This window comes from Pinus tabuliformis, chromosome 4_1 (genome assembly GCF_031772625.1).
Source record: "Pinus tabuliformis cultivar Carrire ecotype Pingquan chromosome 4_1, CPIR1, whole genome shotgun sequence".
NCBI classification, from domain to species: domain Eukaryota; kingdom Viridiplantae; phylum Streptophyta; class Pinopsida; order Pinales; family Pinaceae; genus Pinus; species Pinus tabuliformis.
In genome coordinates this window covers 316,373,552-316,396,051 of record NC_142303.1, presented here as the reverse complement: position 1 = coordinate 316,396,051, position 22,500 = coordinate 316,373,552, and the positions used below count along the sequence as shown (strand labels likewise).

The window sequence follows — 22,500 nt, the reverse complement described above, 5'->3', positions numbered from 1 at the left end:
CTTTTATTACTACCATCAGTAATAATGAAAAGTTTCCTACATTTGATGAGCTCCTAGGAAAGTGCAATCAAGAAGAAGCCAAAATGATTTTCAGAGGGAGAATTCCCCAGCATGGGGAGGAAGAACTTACTACCTTTGTTGTACAAGGAAAAAAAAGAAAGGAAGAAGAGGAATGCACTATTTGAGAAAGTCTATTCCCAACAACTCCTCTCAATGGGCGAGAGACTTATCAAAAGTTCAATGCTACAATTGTCACAAGCATGGCCACTATGCTCGTGACTGTTCAAAAAACAAAAGAGCATCAAAATCCAACTTCATCAATCGTTCCAACAAATCTAATTACATAAGAAGAAAAGAAGCTCCTTGTGCTCGCAGAGGAAACTATCGTTCCTCAAGGAACCAAAGGTATGATAATAATGCCGCTAAGTATCAATCAAAGTACTTTCTTGTTTCTGCTCTTTCTAATTCATCTCCTACAGATTCTTGTGATAGTTGGTTGGTTGATAGTGGTGCTTCAAGGCACTTTATTGGTTACAAAGTACTCTCTAATCTAGTTGAGATGAAGACAGATTTGAAGATAATTCTTGGAGATAACTCTACATATCCCATAAAGGGATCTGGTTCCATTTCTTTCCATCTGGATCAAGGTAAAACTTTGACTCTTCAAGAAGTTTTATATGTACCTGGTTTAAGGAAGAATCTTGTATCCATATCAGCTTAGAAGATACAGGAATGAAAGTTGTTTTCATAAATGGCAAACATGTCACTTGGCCATCAAGATTCAACATGAGAGATGCCCTCACTCTGGGATCTAGATGTGAAGTGCTATACAAAATCAATGAAAGACCTATTCATGCACTAATCCATGACATCAATCATCAAAGTGAACTTTGGCACCGAAGGTTTGCTCACTTGCACTATAAAGCATTACCTCATGTGAGAAAGATGGTTTCTGGAATGTCAGAAATCAGGTCTGATCATAATGGCATTTGTCAAGGATGCGCATGCGGAAAGAAAGTGAAGGGACTATTCCCTTCAAGCAAAAGTAGAACTAGTCAGGTATTGCATCTTGTACAATCTGATTTATGAGGACCAGTGCCTATAACTTCTCTTGGCGATTACTTGTATTATATTATCTTTGTGGATGATCTTTCTCGCAAAACATGGATTTATTTTTTGAAAAATATTAGTCAAGTTTTTAACAGGTTCAAAGATTACAAAGCCCTAGTAGAAAAACAAATTGGAAAGTAGATCAAAATTTTCAGATTTGCTAATGGAGGAGAGTTCACTTCCAGTGATTTCATTGACTTCTACAGAGAAGTTGGAATCAAAAAAGAGACCATTGTACCATATAACCCCTAACAAAATGGTGTGGTCAAGAGAAAGAATAAAACTATCATGGAAGCGGTCAAAGCTATGTTGCATGATCAAAAATGGCCAAAGTTTCTATGGGGAGAAGCTGTGAACACAATTGTCTATGTTCAAAATAGATCTCCTCACCGTGCCCTAAACAACAAGACTCCTAAAGAAGTCTTCACTGGTGAGAAGCCCGAAGTTGGGCACCTGAGGATCTTTGGTTGTCCTGTCTACTTCCATGTCCCAAAAGAGAAAAGGAACATGTTGGAAGCTTCAAGTAAAAAAGGTACATTTGTTTGTTATTGTGATATATATAGCTTACAAAATATACGTACCTGGTCAAAGAAATATAGAATTTAGCAGGGATGTAACATTTGATGAAGATGCAGCTCTTGGAAAAGCAAGAGACACTCCTCTTCCTCCTGCTAATGTTGATAGTCAAGATGATGTATTTGAAATACAAGAAGATCCTGAAGCTAAAACTAATCTTGTTGATGAACCCATGGAGCCCATGGATCCTTTGGATCCTCCTCCATGTGATCCTCCTTCTAAAAGGAGACCTTTATGGCTTCGTGACACTCTTCAAGATGCTGATAAACATGCTGCCCCGAGAGGAATTTTTAGAAAAAGCAAGAAACCTTGTTAGTTCCAAGGATATGTTTTAGCCATGAGCAACATTATTTAAGCTTAACCATGCACTTTTGAAGAAGTTGTAAAGGCCCAAGTGTGGAAAGATGCAATGGCTGAAGAATATGAATCCATCATTCATAATGATGTATGGGAAGTGGTTCCAAGACCCTAAGGTAAATCTGTTGTATCTTCTAAATGGTTGTATAAAATTAAACATGGTGTTGATGGCAGTGTTGAAAAAAAATAAAGCTAGATTTGTGGCTAGAGGTTTCTCTCAAAAAGAGGAAATAGACGTTGATGAAATTTTTGCTCCTGTTGTTCATTACACCACCATCTGATCTATTGTGGCTCTAGTTGCTAGCCAAGGATGGTCCCTTCACCAAATGGATGTGAAAATTGTTTTTCTTCATGGTTTCCTTAAAGAAGAAGTATTTGTAGACCAACCATACATGATCCAAAAACTCATGTGTGTAGGCCAAATAAATCCCTCTATGGTTTGAAGCAAGCTCTAAGAGCTTGGTATGCTCACATAGATAGCTTCATGATGAAGTTTGGTTTTACCAAAAGCAATGCAAATCCAAATCTTTACTTTAAGACAATCCAAGGTAAGACTTTGATTTTGGTATTGTATGTTGATGATTTATTTTTGACCAGTACTAAACCTCTTATTCTCAAGTGTAAGAGGGAGTTAGCTTCTTAATTTGAAATGAAAGTCCTTGGTTTGATGCACTACTTTTTGAGCCGAGGTATGGCAGAAATACGGTGAGATTTTCCTTTCTCAAGGAAAAGATGTCATCAAACTACTTGAAAGGTTTGGCATGACTGAGTGTAAGTCCATGAATACTCCAATGGAAATGAATTCAAGAAGTTTTGTGGTAAAGTTGCAGGAGCTGATTTGGCTAATCCTTCTGAGTACCGCCAATTGATTAAGGCACTAATTTTCTTAGTGAACACTAGACCAGATATATGCTTTGCAATCAATACATGTCAGGCCAGGAGGTAACTCCTCAAATGTAATTGTGTTAATCATTTAGGTTGTTCATTATTATATACAAGAGGGAGTGACTGTTCAGTTCATCTCCCGGTGACTCTCCATTTCCTCTATTATTTATTTGCACTGATTACAGTTGTTCACCCAATCCCTATGATTAGGTGTCAACATTCCCCCCCCCCCAATCTGAAGGGATGTTGGTGAGTCCAAGCATCGTTCTGAATCTTTCAAGCTTTTCTCTTCCAAGCGCTTTGGTGAAGATGTCTGCAATCTGCTCATTACTAGAACAATGGCGTAGATGGATTGTTTTGGCCTCAACATGATGTCGAATCAGAGGATATTTTGTATTGATGTCCTTCGTTCGATCATGGAAATTTGGGTTCTTGGCCAACTTTATTGCCGAGGTATTGTCAATCATGAGTGGAGTCGATTGTACTTGTTTTACCTGCAAATCTTCCAGAATTTTCCTGAGCCACACAATTTCTTTTGTTGCCTCAGCTACTGCCACATATTCTGCCTCTGTTGTGGAATCTGTTGGAACTGATTGTTTGCGTGATCTCCAGGAGACAACTCCTAATCCAAGACTCGTAGCATAACCCAAAATAGATACCCTAGTTTCTTTGACTCCATCGAAATCTGAATTAGAGTATCCAATCAAGCTAAAGTCGCCCACCTGTGTATACTTGATTCCAAAGTCTTGAGTTCCCTTCAAGCACTTTAGAACTCTTTTTGCAGTAGACCAATGTCCCTCACAAGGCTTTTGCATAAACCTAGAGAAGATTCCAACGACAAACGAAATGTCTGGTCTGGTAGTAGTCAAGTAGTTGAGACTTCCTACAAGTTGTCTATACTTTGTTGCATCCTCAAATTCTTTTCCTTCAATGGATGTGAGCTTTAAGTTTTGTTCCATTGGAGTAGTCAGAGGATTGCATTCATCATGGGAAGAAGCTTCTTTGAAGGCAGTTGGTTCAAAATCTGTAGACAAATTCAATTCACAATCATAAGAAACATCCATATCAACAGGTGAATTAGAGTCATCTACATCACCTCCATCTTGCCAGGTTGAATTTCTAGTTCCTGTCTTTCCAACCTCATCAGGATGAACACTTTCAACTGTCTTTGTCAGCCACTTTGGGGGACCTTTCTGAGATGGTCCAGGCTGCTCCGTTGATTGAGTTGGGACTGAATCAAGATTGAGTCTCCCAATTCTATCAATCACATCACTCAAAGTATCATCCATTGTTGGAGTTTCATGCAGGGGAGAGAGTGCTTCAGAAGAAGATTCCACAAGTTGATCTAGTATAGGAATCCCCCCTTCAAGATGTGGAATCTGATTATCAAATTCTTGAAATGATTTTGCATTTGCGAATCTATCCAAGTGATCAAGTTGCCACTCAACAACATTGTCAGTTTTGGATGATTCAAGAAAGATTACATCTCTAGATACAACAAACTTTTTATTGACTTCATCATAGAGACAGTATGCTTAGGAGGTGTTTGAATACCCGAGGAACACACTTACGACTTCTTGCACCAAGTTTGTTTCTATGTACCTTTGGTATCAAGGCATAACATGTGGAACCAAAGACCCTGAGAATCTGAGATGCTTTACTGAAGGAATGTGCCCATACCACATTTCATAAGAAGTCTTGTTTCTAATAGCATTAGATGGACATCTATTCTTTACATATACAGCACATAGAACTGCACCAGCCCAAAACATCAATTTTACATTTTTGAAAAACATCATGGAGCGCACCATATTTGAGATTGTCCTATTCATTCTTTCAGCTACTCTGGTCTGTTGGGGATTATAAGGCACAATTGTTTGATGTTTGATCCCATGTCGGTGAATATGGTTTTCAAATTCATTTGAAGTGTATTCTTTTCCATTATCAGTGTGAATAGAGCCAATATGAGATTGTGCATCATTTTCAATCCATGTATGAAAGTTATTGAATGTTTGAAAAGTATCAAATTTGTTCTTCAATAAATAAACCCAACACATTCTGGTGTAGTCATCAAAAAATGTCATCATATATTTATTTCCATTTGCAAAAGGAACAGGCATTGAACCACATAAATCTGAATGAATGAGTTCAAGTTTTCTATGTGCTCTGGAATGTGAATCATGAAAAGATTGTTTGCTATGCTTTCCTAGACTGCAAGCATCACATTGCTTAAGTTTCCTAGGAATTGTAGGCAAACCAGTAACACCATTTTTCTTCAACAGGCAGAGGCTATCATAGTTCAAGTGTCCAAATCTAGCATGCCATAATAAACTTGATGGAAATGTACCTTCTTCATAATGAGAATTGTATGAGAAATTTTGTGCACAAGCAGAGGTACCCTGCAGCTTGAGAAGCCTTTCTTCTTCTATCCCCGTCATGACAAGTGAGTGGTCTGATGCTTTTCTCACCTCAAGCTTGCCATCAAACATATGAATGGAGTGTCCTTGCTGGTGGATGTGGACCAAGGACAGCGACTTTCTCCTCAACTGTGGGAGATATAAAACATGATGCAGAAGAAAGTCTGGAAGACCAGGCAATTTAAGCCTGATTGTACCAAGCCCTGATGGCTTGAGTTTTGATTTGTCTGCAAAGTATACTGCTCCATCAACATTGTCAGTAAATTCTTCAAAAAAATCTCTTCTAAAAGTCATGTGGCAAGTTGCTCCTGAATCAAGCAACTAATCATTTTTCCAAGAAGCAAGTGAAGCATTAAATAAGTCTTCATTTACTCCAATATTACAGTGTGCCACAACATAGTGAGCAAATTCAGGTGCTTTACCTTTCTCTTTGTCATTAGTTTTTCCTGCTCAGTTCTGTCCCAAGGCAACTTGCATGTGGATGCATCATGTGATCCATCTTTTTTGCAATGTATGCAATGCAAATCTGACTTTTCTCCTTGAGAGTGTCTGCCCCCCCACCTCTGAAATTTTTTCCTCTTCCTCTTCGACCACCTCTTCATCTGGAAGAATCTTGACCAAGATTCTTCTCTCTATGTGCAAGACACACAGCCTCTTCAGAAGACTAAGGAGTTGTCTTCTTTCCAAAAGCTTTCTCTCTTTTAGCGAATTTTTTCACAAGGGAGTCAAAAGTAATATCTTTGAGGTTTCCATTTGCTTGCAATGACTCAAGATAATTTCAGTAAGTGGGATAAAGTGCCTTGAGAAAAGCTATCAGAGGAATGTCCAGTTAAACATTAGTGACTTTGATATCATGCATAATAGATTTTACTTCTAATGCAAGAGCAAGAGGATCATCATTTTGTAATCTGAGACCACTCTTGATAATTTTCCTTCCCCTTGCGAACCACTCCCACAATAGATATTAATGAGTGCATTTTTTTTAAAAAAATGTACTTCTACTGCCAATACACTGTAAGAAATTGCACTTTTGTTTGTCAAAAAACTACAATTTTAATGTATATAACAGAGGTATGGACATGCTCACAAAACCCAATAAGTGGTACATAATAGTACCCATTCCACACAGTAATATATAAAACAGGCCAAATTTTTCAGCGCTGCATTATTCCGCTATACGGAATGCTATTATATTGTTTCTTGCGCAGACATCATCATAGCAGCAAGGGATGTCGTCATTCTGACTGGTGGACCTTTGTGGGAAGTGTTTCTGGGTAGAAGAGACAGCCTGCCTGCTAGCCTTGAGGATTCGGACGAGATAATGCCCAGTCCTCGAGCCAACACTACAGCTCTCATCCAACTATTCAAACGCTTCGGCCTAGCCTGCCCTACTCTAGTCATAAAGCCTGTGGACCATGGAAAAGCACAGCGCTTTCCCATGTAGGTTGTTGCAAAGCATGTGTTGAGTTACCTGCATGGGACCATCGATCTTGCATTGAGATATATTATCGAAGATGTAAGGCTACATGCATACTCTAATGTTGATTGGGTTGGTAACTCTACTGACAGAAAGAGCACGTCAGGGTGTTTCTTCAGCTTAGGATCTGCATTGATATCTTGGATGAGCTAAAAGCAAAAGTTTGTTGCAAAGCATTTGTTGAGTTACCTGCATGGGACCATCGATCTTGCATTGAGATATATTATCGAAGATGTAAGGCTACATGGATACTCTAATGTTCATTAGGCTGGTAACTCTACTGACAAAAAGAGCACATCAGGGTGTTGCTTCAGCTTAGAATCTGCCATGATATCTTGGATGAGCAGAAAGAAAAAGTTTGTTGCCCTTAGCATGGTTGAACAGAATACATTGTTGCTAGCATGGCTAGCTGTGAGGCAGTATGGCTATGGAAGCTCTTTGGAGAGTTGTTTGAGCAAGTATTGGATACTATAGTAATTTACTGTGACAATAAGAGTAGGATTCGACTTGCTGAAAATCTCGTGTTCCATGACATGTCCAAACACATTGAGATAAAATATCACTATATTCAGGACATGGTGCAAAGAGGAGTAGTAAGACTTCTTCATATAGCGATTGGATGACCAGATCATTGACATTCTTACCAAGCCTCTACCGAAAGAAAAGTTCTTGCTTTTTAGAAAGTAGCTTGGACTAACAGATGTGGCCCTTCCTAGAGAGGTGTTCGTTTTTGGTAGTATTGGGAGTGCTCTAGACTTGAAAATTGGTGGAGGGGCTAAGGCACATGAGTTCTAAAGAACCCAGAAAACGTTTGGTGAAATTCCACCCAGATTGTATTTTATTAAAATAATTAGTATTTTTAATGGAGTTCCTAAGTCTAAACATAGGGAAATTAAAATATTAATGGGTATTAATCAAAATATGGGTGAGAATGATCTAGAAGGCGGATCAAGTCATGTTTTAATCTTAGCCATTGATTAGAGACTTAATCTCGGTCGTTGAAGACTCAACAGGAAAAGTACAAAATGGAGGCTTGGGGTTCATTTGGAAACACACACAGAGAGATTGAGGAAATCGTTTTTCTAAGGTGAGAAGTTCTCAGGGGAAAAATCGATTATGAAATCTTGCAGTGGGGGTTCCTTCGAGTCTAGGAATTTCCACATGGTATCAGAGCATTGATTTTGAAATAGGAAGAGCAGAACCAGTGTTGAGCAGTGAGGCCAAAAGCTGCACTTGGCACCAATTGGAATCCACTTGAAGGGATTATGCAGTCCTTGCCGGGAAGCAAATCTGAGGAAATCTCTCTCTAAGTGAGACGACAGAGGTACGATTTCCAGTTCATTCGTGAGTTTGTAGAGGCAAAGGGAGTGACACAGAGCCTCAGCGCAGTGCTTGAAGGGCGTAGTTTCTGTTGAGGCAGAAATCCGTTGGAAAAGAACGAAGAGACGTAGAAAGGGAATTTTCTCCTCAGAGGACTTTCTGCCAGAAAGTTCAAATTTCTCACTTGCTAAGCAGCTGAGCAGTGCTAAGCAATGACTAGAGGAGTCAGTTCGACAGTTAGGTGAGATGGCATCACATGGGCTCAGAGATCAGGACAGGATGGAAGGTGCTTCCAACTTTGTCATATGGAAGACCAGAATCTCAGTTGTTCTCGAGGAATATGATCTCGAGGCCTACGTCAATAATGTTGTAGTTGTTCCTGCTGACAACGATCAAAAGAAGAAGTACAAAGCCGAGCAAGGAAAGGCAAAGAGGCTCATTTTCGATGGAGTTCAGGATCATGTGGTCTCACACTTGCAGGGCAAGGATACAACCCGAGAGATGTGGGAAGACTTGTCTTCTCTATATAAAGGCTCTTCCGAACAGCGGAAGATGTATTTAGAGAAGAAGTTATAGCGGACTTTGATGCAGAAAGGAGAAGGGCTCAACCTCTATCTTCAAGGTCTTCAAGACACTAGAGACCAGCTTCTACAGTGGGGTCCAATCCTCAGCGAACCACGATGGTAAGGATGGCCCTGAATGGAGTTTCGGATGAATGGCAAGTTTTCATCCAATGCATATTGGTCAGCGAAAAACTACCTTCATGGGAGGAGATGTGAGCGGCTCTTCAACAGGAGTAGTTAAGAAGGGATCTAGTGAAGGTCAACCTCAATGGCAGTAGTGGGAGTGGCACAAAGACGAAGGAGGAGGAGGAAAACGTAGCTCTAGCATCGAAGGGACAGCAAAAGCTGAAGCGAAAGGAGGACATTTCAAAGGTGAAATGTTCAATTGTGGCGAGATGGGCCCCTATGCATCCCAGTGTCCTTTGAAGAAAAAGGACAAGGATGAGAAACATCCGCAAAAATTGACGAGGATGAGTTTGCCATGAGTGCCCACACATCTCTAGGAGGGAGATGGGGCAATATTGAGTTGTAGTCAAGAGGACTACATGTGGGCAGGATCCTTGAGGAGTCCACCTCTTGGATCAATTCCTTGCTACGGGAGCCCAAGATTCAACAGTAGCAAGATGGACTTAGTGTTAGATGATGCAGTGGAGTGTTTGGGGACAAATGGAGTAGCTGGGTACCAGAGACTAATCAGCGCAGAGCAAGGTTAGCAGCAGTGTAGGAGTCAACAGCAACACAGAAGATTCAGAGGTTCAGAATCAGCAGCAATCAGATTCCAACATTCATTGTATTATGTTGAACACAATTAAGTTCAACTAATTTTGGATGTTTTTCAATTGCTTCTCTCAGCAACTGAGTTGCAGTACGAATGCAGTGTTAGCAGTGGCAGTGCTAACAGCATAGCAGATGCAGCGTTTGAGAGGGAGTTGTAGTACAGATGCAACAGTGGCAATGGCAGTGCCATGGGCAACAGTACAATAGCAGCAGTAGCACAGTGTTGGTGGCAGCAGCAGTGCAAAAAGGAGGTGCTTCAAAAACAAAGCAACATGCAGGTGGACATTGTTGCTAGAGCACTTTCCTCGCTAAGAGGGAGTGTTAGTTTTTGGTAGCATCGAAAGTGCTCTAGCCTTGAAAATTGGTGGAGAGGCTAAGGCACATGAGTTTTAAAGAACCCGGAAACTGTTTGGTGAAATTCCACTTGGATTGTTTTTATAAAAATAATTAATATTTTTAATGGAGTTCCTAAGTCTAAACTTAGGGAAATTAAAATATTAATGGGTATTAATCAAAATATGGGTGAGAATGATCTAGAAGGCGGATCAAGTCATGTTTTAATCTTAGTTGTTGATTAGAGACTTAATCTTGGTCGTTGAAAACTCAACAGGAAAAGTATAAAATGGAGGCTTGGGGTTCATTTGGAAACACACAAAGAGATTGAGGAAATCGATTTTCTCAGGTGAGAAGTTCTCAAGAGGAAAATCGATTGGGGAGATCTTGCAGTAGGGGTTCCTTCGAGTCTAGGAATTTCCACAAGAAGGTGGTCATCAATGATTAGTCTTGGATGTGCGAGATCCTTGTCATGAGTTGACAAGTGGATCCCCCCAAGCAGTGATGAGCCTTGGATGTGCGAGATCCTTTTCATATATTGACAAGTGGATCCCCCCAAGATATGATGAGTCTTAGACGAGCGAGATCATTGTCATGTGTTGACAAGTGGACCCCCCAAGTGTGTATAGGGTGATAAATGTATCTCCCCTATGATGCTTCTTCTTCATTAGATTGTCACATCATTGTTCCGAAGCAAAGATAGCAGAGACCCTTGTATCAGAAAGAAATTCCTCCCTAGCTAAGAGTGAGTGTTGAAAATTGGCAGCTATGGGATGAATTTCCTTGAATAAAATTTCATTTATGACCTTTCTAAAGTGACTTTCTAAAAATAGAAAGTCATGTCTATCTTTGCAACCATGACTTTCCAAAAATAGTAAATCACCTTCCATCAATTCGTAATCATATATACATGATGGAAAATCACTTAACTTGTCCTTAATCAATCTCAATTGTTTAATTTTTAACTTAATCATCAATATTATTATTATTATTACTATTATCCTCTTTATGATATTATTATATTATTATTAAAAAGAAATTCAAGTCTCTCAAACATGGAACTCAATCATGTCATATGTAACTCCCCTCAATTAATGCATATGTTTCTCTCTCTCTTTAATGCTCTTACGCACCTCTTACACTCTCTTACACACTTTAATAACTTCTCATAAAAAGATTCCTCTTTACACCTCTTTAATGCATAAGTTACACTTCTCTCCTAAATGCATAAGTTACACTCCTCTATTTTATGGCATAAGTTACACTCCTATTTTGGCATATGTAACTCCTCCTCAAGGCACAGGAGTTGCTCCCTCATGAATTTGACCTCCTTGTTATTCCTATATATTTGTGCTTCTCATCTTCACTTGACACACTTACTTGTGCTTGTCAAAGGAGAATTTGAACTTGAGAAAAAGAGAGTTGGAGAGTCTAGACGAAGATTGAAAGAGAGAGAGAGAGCGTTGAAGAGCAAGAGCGGATCTTGGAGAGCTAAATTGATTCAGTGTTTGCATCGGCTACTGCTATCAGAGATCTTCTTTAGATTTGGGTGAACTTCTTCATTCTTCCATTGTACTTTGTATCTTTGTTGAACAATTGATTTCTAATAGAAGAAGAATCCAGTTGGGTCTTCCCCTTGTGGGTTTTGCCCTGGTCATTGACATAACCTCTTTGTGTCTCATTGAGTTCTTAGTTGTCTTCCATTATGCATATGGTTTATATGGTTTATGTTCTATCTACAATTACGTAACTTATTTTGCAGCATAAAGAAGTTCTGGATTTAAGTGATTGTAACAGCATAGAACATCAGAATTTCAACACATTCTTCGAATCATAAAATTCTTTCAGAAAAAAGACAATCTACAACAGTAACCATATTTCCCTGTTCCAAATCGAAAGCTTCAAAATTTGGCAGCCTTAAATTGTCTATTACCGTCATGAAATTCCTAACATTCTCAAACTGTTGATACGCAAAATGTGCGACACCTTCGTAACTTGTCAGGCCTGGCTTTGAGACAACCTTCTGTATCAAGCCAGGATTCAATTTATTCATGAGATGGCAAAGAATTCTCCTATTACTTAAGCATGCTCTCAAATCCTCTTTATGAGGCTCATTTGGGAGATTTACTGTGGCGAACATGTCATTGAGCCAAGATGCTACATTAGTCCTTCCTGTAGTTGCTTTTATAGCTCTTCTTGAAGCAATTTGTATGTCACTCAATTTCATGCTAAGTTGTTGGTAAGCGTGTTTGATACTGTTATTGATTGACATAGTTGTTATTATTATTTTCATTATCAACATTACTAGGAGCGTTACAGCTCATGAACTTGCCATCGACAGTTGAACTGTCAGAGTAACCAAAGGAAGAGTTGTTGCTATACTCGAATGATGAATTCATGGCCAAAACCCAACTTCACATCATTCTCCTAGAGCAATTTGTGTCAATATTTAACGCCAAACAATAAGTTTCCCATCAAGATATAGATATTACTTTTTAATTAACAATTTATGCCGTAGAAACCAATTTTTTTTCCATCTCGTGGGGATTTTGACTCGGTCAATTGACTCTGCTCTTTTCAGACTTCCAGTCGGTCTCTCTTTTGCCTTATTTCACACAAAACCGAGGCAACACAAGAACTTGTTTTCATTAATTCCAATCAAAGGACTGGTGCAATGTGTGTTTAATCTGTAGTTCGCATTCTTCGCAAGGTTGAATGATACCATGTTGAATTTTCTTTAACAGAATCTGACCGTAACAATCTCTCAATGACCATTCTATCAACATGACAATCGTCTACAGCTAAAACATGCATCTCATGGCCATCGATTGTCATTTCCGCCACAGCGATCACCTATGAATCACCAAAAGCGATTTTCACTATGTTTTCTTCCATGATTGCAATAGACAGATGAGACTCACTCACAACTGAAACAATATCCTTCCTACTACGCTTTCCCAACAGTGGTGGCTCTTATGTTGTTGTACATTGCAGCGCACAGCAATAGCTCAAAGATATAATGAAAAATTGGATCCATGAAGCTTTCTTCCTATAAGGGGGAAAAAAGACACATGCTTTACTTTTTTAACAAGAATCAACTGACCACTGTCACTCTGTCCTTCAAAAACCCTAAGTGAAATGGCTTTGAACCTTCTTATCAGGTCTGCGAAGCGAGTCCACGTTGTTATCTCATCAAAAACACATTGTAACAAAGGCTTGAACTTGAAGCGTCCGAGTTCTTTCTTTATTATTGAAGAACGAAAAGCGAGAGACAATCCACTAAAGGTCGCACAATCCATTCCTTGCCAACAAATATTTTCCCAAAATTTGTAGATTGCGTATTCCAAAGATCCCCAAAGACACTATGACTCACTCGGAGATCAAACTGCAAACGAAAAACATGTTTCCATCTTCAGTCGCTGATTAGCCCACTTCTACTATAGCACCTTGTGAAGGTTGCAGAATTTTTATTTGTGAAGGTTGGAGTGTATTTATTTCGATATTTGTCATAGCAGATAAATTGTTAATTAATTATCAATTAGGAGAAATAATATCAGTTGCTGAAATAGGATTCTTGTTTTCAGAATATTCACATCAATAAAATACCACAACAAAGAGAGAAGGTTTTCCCATTTGGGTTTCCTGGGTAAACAAGCGTGTCAATCTATGTGATGTGTTTTTATATCTCTAGTGTTTTTATTTCGCTACTTATAAATTGTTAAGAAACTTTGTATCATGGTGAAAGTAAACTAGTTTTCATTTGTTTCAAATGGTTTTCTGAATCCATCGCATAATTTTAGTTAGATCATCGACATTTCGAACCCCCAACTGTGGTTCATCTTTAGGATAATATAAAATGTGGAAAATTGATCAAACCCAAGTAGAATATAAATAGGAATGATAAGGTGGAAAAAATGGCCGACAATAAAAACCCTACAAAAAAGGGTGATTTCGTTAATATATAAAATGTGTGTTATATAGTGTTATTAATTAAATTATCAAAGATCATATAATTATGTGTATTAATATAGATTAAATATTATCAAAGATCATATATTTACGTGTATTAATATAGATTAAATATTTTATTGATTAATATATTGATATGTAATGGTAAATAATAATGTTTATGGATATGTTTAAAAATACGGTAAGTAGTTAGTGAAATGTTAATAATAAAATTAATTGATGTATGAGAGTTAAGTGATGAATAATGTGTGTTTTGAATTAAAAAGAACAGTATTAAATAATAAATCAGGGTGAGGCTTTTTTTATTTATTGGGAGAGTTAAGGTAAGGGGGTTGGGCACATAATGTTTTAGATGTCAAAGTAGGAATCCAATTTTTACTAATACTTCATCCTTCATCCTTCATCCTTATTGAGGTTTTTTGGATGTTCACTAATTTCAATGGCCTCTCTAAATTTTTTTTGGAAGTAGAGGTCAATTTTGGCAAGGATGCTAGTAATTTCGATACAAATTTGATGTTTGGTTTTATCGGAGTGTTCTGCAAGAGCAAAGTTTTTTGAACAATTATTTTTAATGTCAAAAGAATGTTCTTGGATTCTAGTTTTGATAGATCGACCAGTCTCTCCAACATAAGGAACCCCACAAGAACATGGAATTAAGTAAACGCCTTTCTGACATTTAGGGTCAATGGGATCTTTAACAGAGTTGAAACAACTCCGGATGGTATTTAAAGGTTTGAAGGTGGTTAAAATATTGTTTTTCTTTAGTATGTGGGCAATCTTGTATGTGGTTCCAAGGACGTAACGACGGTTTACTTTGCCAACAAAATCATTCTTGTTTTTGTTTTTATGACAAGTTTCTTTGTTTGCATTTTTAATAGCCTTGATAGCTTGATAGTTTTCATTTTTCAGTTATTCACGAAATAGTTGCAGAGTTTTGTGGAAATTTAACATTTTGCCCTTGGATTTGCTCCCTTTACTAGCTAAAGCGAAATTCTCTCCATCTTCCTCAGTCTTAACACGTGACCTAGCTTTTATGCAAATCTCTTCTTGGACACAGTCTCCCCATAATCACTCCCAATCTGGAAGGTTTTCTCGAGCACATATTGTTGAAGAATGTAACTAGTTTTGGTCTTCATAATTGTTGTTGTACTCATTTTAATATGTACCCTATGTAACAAACAAGAGAAGAAAAAGAAAATTTATTATTATAAAAGCATGGGTTTCGTGCTCTTTATTGATGGTCTTCTAAGTAAAAGCATTTTCTTCGTGCTTCTAGGGTTTGTTAGGTCTTAGGATTTATTGTTATGAGTCAAAGGAGTCAGCATCATGTTTATAAGGCCCTTCTGGGAAAAATGTAATTATAAAATAATTATTTTTGAGTCTAGAAACTCCAAGAAACTCCAAAAATACAAGTGGGCCTAAAGGAGGGAATTCAACCCCTTACAAAAGGCTATATAAAGAAGTAGTTCACTCTCCTTTAGCACTCACTCAGTGAAGAAGTTCGATCTATCAAGAAATAATTTGATATGTAGCTAGGAAGCTAGAGAAAAGACAGCGAAGGTCTAAGAGAAGAAAGAAGGACGAAATATCTTAGTTTGGGGCTCTATCTCTCTCACACGTGCAAAGTTCTAGGGTTTCTAGTGCTGCAGAAGAAGGTCGAAGTTGCAGGTCCGAGTTGCAGGCAAACGAAGTGCAGAATCTTGTAGCTAGAAGGAATGACACCCTACCTTGACCTTGTTGACCTTGGGAAGAGTTGTCTTGCTCTAGAAAGGTCTCAGGAGGAGGTTGATTAGGGTTTCCATAGAAGTTGCAAGGCCACAATTACAAGGTCAAAGTTGCAAGACGAGCTGCAGTATTGTCTCTGGCAGGGCAAAGTTGCAATTTGAGGCTAGTTGGTGCTAAATCATGAAAGAACTTGTTGGAGGGATGACTTGGTACTTGGAGGACTTGGTCTAGGGTTTGGCTCTTTGTGTCTCAATTGAAGCAGATTCTATATGAAGAGAAGAGTTTTTCAGGTTTTCCCCTTGGAGGGGTTTTGCCCTGGCTGAGAGCCCAATTTATGTGTCCTATGTTATTGTTGTTTCGTTCTTGATATTTGCTTGATGAAAAGATCTAACTAAAAGAAAAAAAAGAAGAATAACTAAGTTCACAAGAAAATATTAAGGAAAAAGGAAAATAAGAATCAAAAAGTTGCCACTTTGCCTTTTCCAACATGGTTTCAAAGCTAAGGTGAATAAGGAAGGCAGTTGAAAGAACACTAGAAGGAATTACTTGTAAAGGGGAAGGAAAAAGGAAACTCTCAAGGAAAGCCTAAGGAGGAAGACTTCGAGAAGGATTCTCTTGAAGGATCTAGTTGAAGACTCATTGGTAGACCTCTTTAAAGGAAGCATCAAAGGATCTTATCATTCATCACTCTTGGAAGTTGTTGTTGGAGGAATCCTAGGGAACATCTTTCAAGGAAAACTCTCCAAAGATCTTGAAGGCATCAAGAAGGTTGGAGACATCATCAAGGAGAATCTTGGTTATCAAGTAAGTATCATATTATTACATCATGTCTGAATCTACAAGTCATATGGGTTCTTTCTACAAAGAAAGCAATAAGCTTGTTGGAGCATCAAATTATCTAGCATGGAAGAAAAGGGTTGACCTAATACTCACAGAACAAGAAGTAATGGAGTATGTTAATAGGAAATTTACTGAACCTAGCAAAGACAAGACACAAGAACTAGCGAAGTACAAGAAAGGGAAAGTAAGGGCTCAAAGGATCATAGTTGAATCTATTAAAGATTTTCTTGTTCCATTTGTTGCAAATTTGAAGACTTCCAAGGCTATGTATGACAAGCTAGTGAATTTGTACTCTGTAAGTACATCAAGACAAAAGATGTCTTTGCAGAATAAGTTATATAGAATGAAGAAATCAAAGGATGAGGATATGGCATCCTTTCTCATGAAAGTCTCTTAGCTAAGAGACCATTTTCAAGGACTTGGGGAAACAATATCTGATTCAGAAGTAACCATTTGTGTACTGAATGCACTACCACCAGAATGGAGCAGATTTTGTATCAAGCATTTACTCCAAGAAAGATTCAACTCCTTTTGATGAGTTGTGGGCTCAATGCATTCTAAAAGAATCAAGGATCAAGGTAAAAGATGGCATTGGATCAAATGAGCAGTCTCAAGCCTTTCTAGCCTAAGTCAAGACGATGAAGAAGGAAAACTTTGGAAAGTCCAAGAAGAAAGACATGTCCAAGGTTCAATGCTTTAAATGCAATGAGTTTGGACACTTTAAGAGGGACTGTCCAAGCCAACAGAACAACAAGATAAAGGAAAGGAGTGAGGCTCATGTAGCTGAGGCAATGGGAGAACCTGAGAAGAAGCAAAAGAAGGAAGAAGTGAAGGATCTTTACTATTAGAAAAGACATCTTAGTTGGTTCTGGGTAAAATTGGCCTTTCTTTTATGATAACATGCATTGTTTAGAAAAGCTTTTTGATATGGCATATCATAAGTCGAGTCTCCTTGAATAGGAGCAAGGATCTATTCTCTAGTCAAAAGGAGAATAGGGATGTCCTCTCTGGTTGAGAGGTAGTGATGTTGGACATCACATGTGCATTCTCTTCTCCAAGTGAAGAAAAGAAAATGGAGGAGGATTGGATAAGCATTTGTGGTTTCCTTGAGCATAAAGCATCCAAGAAAGGAAAGGTATCGACACTCTTTGAGGATGTGACAAGTATTGAAGAGAAGAGTGATTGAAGAGGACTGATATTCTTGGAAGACTTAAGATTGGAGATCCAAGATGAGACTAGTCCTAAAAGAACATACCTTGTAGACATCTGGATGGGGTATCTACCTTGTAGAGATAGTGTGGTATCACACATAAAACCTCCCAGAATAATACTCTTGATTAAAGAAGAGCTTATCTAGTTAGGCCTCAGAGACAGTGTTGGTCATGATGATGGTGCTTACAGTTTGGCTTATCAATCCGACTCTTCTTATGAGAACTCTTCAATTTGAGAACGATGTTGTATTAGTTGTCCAATTAAGAATACCTCCCTAGTTAAGACTCAAGAGGGAGTATTAAAGAATGTAACTAGTTTTGGTCTTCATAATTGTTGTTGTACTCATTTCAATATGTATCCTATGTAACAAACAAGAAAAGAAAAGAAAAAGTTATTATTATTAAAGCATGGATTTCATGCTCTTTATTGATGGTCTTCTAGGTAAAAGCATGTTCTTCATGCTTCTAGGGTTTGTTAGGTCTTAGGATTTATTGTCATGAGTCAAAGGATCCAACATCATGTTTATAAGACCCTTCTGGGCAAAATGTAATTATAAAAAGAATTATTTTTGAGTCTAGAAAGTCCAAGAAACTCCAAAAGTACAATTCGGCCCTAATAGTTACAAGTCGGCCTAAAGGAGGGAATTCAGCCCCTTGGAAAGGCTATATAAAGAAGAAATTCAACCTCATTTAACACTAACTCACTCAAGAAGTTGGATCTATCAAGAAAGAATTTGATCTGTAGCTGGGAAGCTGGAAAAAGGAGAGCAAAGGTCTAAGAGAAGAAAGAAGGACGAAATATCTTGGTTTTGGGCTTTATCTCTCTCACACGTGCGACGTTCTAGGGTTTCTGGTGCTACAGAACGAGGTCGAAGTTGTAAGTCTGAGTTGCAAGAGGACAAAGTGTAGAATCTTGTAGATTTTCAACCTCCCTGCAGTTGTCGGTGCCACATGTGGGAACTTCGATCTTCCTCTAGAGCCCTCTTTTGACCTTCGCTTGCCTTTCTCTGACTTCTCGAGCTTGAGAGTGACCTTCGCTTGACCTCTTTGCCTCCTTTTCTCCAAGATCGGACTTATAGATGGATGCCCTAGATATGCTACAGAAACCCTAGTCCTCTTTGGCACATGTAAGAGAAAATTAGCCCAAACACGAGTCTCCTTTCTCCTCCTCCTTCTTCGCTACCTTCTCCTTCCTCTTCCTTTGCTAGAATGAGTGGTGAGTGAGTGTGCTTCAAGTAGGACAAGTTCTCTTCTATTTATAGGCGCCGACTTGCCAGCTGCCAGGCCGACTTGATCTTGGAGGGTATTCTGACACTTTTAAAGATAAAAATAATTTTTTTTACAAGTTACAATGTGCCCAGTGGAGTCTTCAACTTATGACAATGACTCTTTTGACTTCTTGACCTAGGACAAACCCTATAAGCACTCAATGGGTGCTGGACCTATAAAATAAATGGCCTTGAGCATGAAACCCATGCTCCAAAATAACAATAATTTTTCTTTCATTTTATAATTTACAAGAATCAAAAATACATTTCATACTTATGAAGGCCGAACCTAGTTACAAATTTTTCAACACCCGTTGACCAGATTCTCTCTCTTTTTACTGGTTTGATTTGGTATTCAGTGAAGTCAAAGATTGGCATTTTGACTGCAATAATCTGATGTACATTTTAATGAATTGAACTCTCTCTCATAAAGAAAGATTACCAAGTTTTCTCCCTTGCGGGGTTTTGTCCAAAGAAACTTTGGTGTCTCTTGTTCATTGTCCTTATTGTAATCTCTATTGCTCTACGAAGTTAATGGTTGAAATTTTTTGAGTGTAACTGCTTAATTACTGGAATGCTCTAAAGAAGTCAAATTGTATCATTCGTAGTAGTTATTAGTTTTGAAAAATAGTACTAGTCTTATCTGCACTAGAAAATTAACACTCTACTCCAATCAACGCAACTGTCAATCTCATTGAGAGATTTAAGGCTATCAAGACTTCATCATCAATTCAATGTTATAAAAGTATAAAAGAAGGAAGAAATGAAACGAAAAGACACAGAGAGTGCTAGAAAAACAGGAGTGAGAGAGTGAAAAAGTATTTTCACTCAATGTGCAAGTCAAGAGGAGAAAAGATGAAACAATGCGAGCAGTAAAAGCAGATTAACCTAGCTCTTAAAACTTGAAGGGGCTATTCACAGCAGTACCAAATGCATCTTCTAGAGGCCGCACAACCCAACAAAGGAGAAGGACGATTGTACAAATTTCTGGGAAATTTTTCAAAACAACACGAGGGTTTTTACAGCAAGTTTTGGCAGGGTCATACAAGCTATACAGTGCAACAAAGCAGCCAAGTTTTGCAGTAATTTTTTTTGTCTTCCCAATGGGCTATTTTCCGAATTTGGGAGCCCATGTAAGCTTGGAGTAATTTTAATGAAAAGTTGATATTTGAACAACATAAATTTCTTTGTATTTTGGAGATTGGTTTCCTATGATATCTGCTGATATTTTATTTCCAAATGAATTTCCAGCAAGTGTAGTTTATTCTATGAGCTTAAGAGTTCAATCTAAATAAATTTTCCAGTAAGGAAATCATAAAGAATTAATTCACCTAGGTTGCTAGAATAGACATTTTAACATGGTTTCAGAGCCTACTCTTTGAGAGAAGTCAATTTCCAAGTAGTTACAACCGCAGATCTAAAGGCTACAGCAGCAAATTTGAAGGTTACTACAGTTGCAGATCTGAGTTTAAACATATGAAGGCTGTAACAATACATCTAAGTTTCCAACAAATATCTAGTGCAGATCTGGGTCTACATCAAACAGATCCTGCATATCTTAGTGACCAACAGATAGATCTAGTGCAAATCTCGATTTACGGTAGGCGGGTCTTGCATATCTGAGTGAGCAGTGGACAAAGATAATGCCGATCTAGGTAATACAACATGCAGGATCTAGGGACCAACAATTACTTTTATCAAGTGCTTGAAGGACTAAGCAGATTTGCAAGGAAATTTTGTTTAGATCTGGAAGATGGCAGCAGTTAGTCTTTGATTTGAAGACTAAATGGATGGAGCTTCACACTTCCTGCCCTAGAAAGCAAAAGTTACTTCGCTTTCGAAGGAAAATGATCTTTGGAAGATTGTTGACAAAGTAGTTCCTTCACTGACAGATCCGAAGACATTGGTATTTCATGAGAAGAAGGAGATCAAATCCATGTGAGCAATCTTGGATGCAATGAAGCATCATCTGATTCCTCACTTGTCCGAGGAAGACGACCAACAAGATATTCGATGGCCTGGTAAGTCTCTACCATAGTGAGAACATAAACAAGAAAATGGTATTAAGGAATAAGTTCAGATATATGCAAATGTCCTAATCAAATTCCGTTATCAGTTACCTCATGAAGATCACTCAACTCCGTGATCAGCTTGCAGCAGATGGGGAGGAGGTGACCAATGCAAAATTGGTAAATATGGCACTGAATGGATTCTCAAAGCCTTGGGAACCATTTGTCAAGGGTATCTATGCATGGAGAACCTCTCAATGATCGCACCAAGAGTAAGTATATGATCCACTATATCATACTCTATCCTAAATCAACCTGGCCTAGAGCCCTACACCCATGCCTCTTAAAGTAGCTTAGATAAGTAAAGATTAACGGTTGTAACATAAAGTTTGTCAAAAGTATGGCTGATCATTACGGTACTCTAGTTATCAAGGTCTGAGGTGTCACCAAATTTACAAATAGAGTAGATGATATGTTAGGACTAGGATAGAAAAAAACTAAAGCACACAACCTCATTAAAAAGGATGACCAAGGGGTGAAGTAAAGACTCGATTGCATGCTTGAGGAATTCAAATTGAAGGCCTCAAGGTCAATAGATTTACAAAGAACTGTCTTATAAGTATGTTCCTTGTGTTAAATATGAAATGTATGTCATAGAGTATATCAACTGAGCTGAGCTTTGATGCTCTTTATGTATTCTCTTTGCGAATGGCCTTTACTAGGTCAGTGGTGGGATGGAATGTTGTGATTGTATTCATGTTTCGAATGAGAAGACTAGAAAGTTCTTTAGTGATGGAAGAATTTGTTTCCGTCGGAAGTAAAGCATAATACTAGCCCCTCTATTCGTTAGAGTTTTGGAGTTTGAAGCTGAAGTTTGCAACCCAAAGAGGTGAGAGGAATCTCATCCCAGTTTGATTAAGTTGTGGAGTTGCCCTTTGGTATATTTTGTTCCTTCTTGTGAGGATGCATGTTTACGAGCAGAGTTTGAAATGTGAAAATTCTATCACTACAACAACTAATTTATTTTACCTACTTATTTACCGGTAAGTTATTTATGAAAATTCTTCAGTAAACATTAAAATAAATTCTACTACAGATATCACATCATAATACAGAAACAAACACATGCACAAGATTTAACACATCGAGACAAATATTTTCGACAATCAGTCCCCGGGAAAACCCAATGTGGGAAAACCGGTGCAGCAAGGGAGGATTTTATTATTCAACAATTCTTCAATACAACTGGGTGCCAAATTGGTTTACCCAATAGAGAGAAAATTCTTCAGCACTTCCCCCAGTCTCAGTGTCTACCTGGCTGACCTCTGCGTAGCTCCCAGACCCTCTGCGTCAGTGCCTGCTTCTTTGCGTCAACACTGGGCCCCTCTGTGTCACCCACGCAGAACCTCCAGTGACTGTGCAGTCTACAGCCTCTGCGTCTGCCTCTCCAAACTCTGCGTTGTTCCCCTGGTGCTTTTCCCGACTCTCTGTTCTGTACTTGTTGCCTCTTGCTGCTCTCCAGACCACTAGTTTGAATTTCTCAGCTAACCCTGCTCCAGAAATCGAACTGACTAGTCTCCCTCTGTGTGTTCTCCAACTAAACCTCAAGCCTCTTCTTATACTTTTCCTGTTGGTCCTTCAACAGCCGAGATTAAATCTCTAA

General features: G+C 38.4%; 1 protein-coding gene across 3 annotated transcripts in view; it reads right to left on the bottom strand.

The window, feature by feature from the left end:
- Positions 1 to 22,500, bottom strand: part of LOC149175562 (calcineurin B-like protein 3) — a 201,958-nt gene that overhangs the window by 138,651 nt on the left and 40,807 nt on the right. The window lies entirely within an intron of this gene.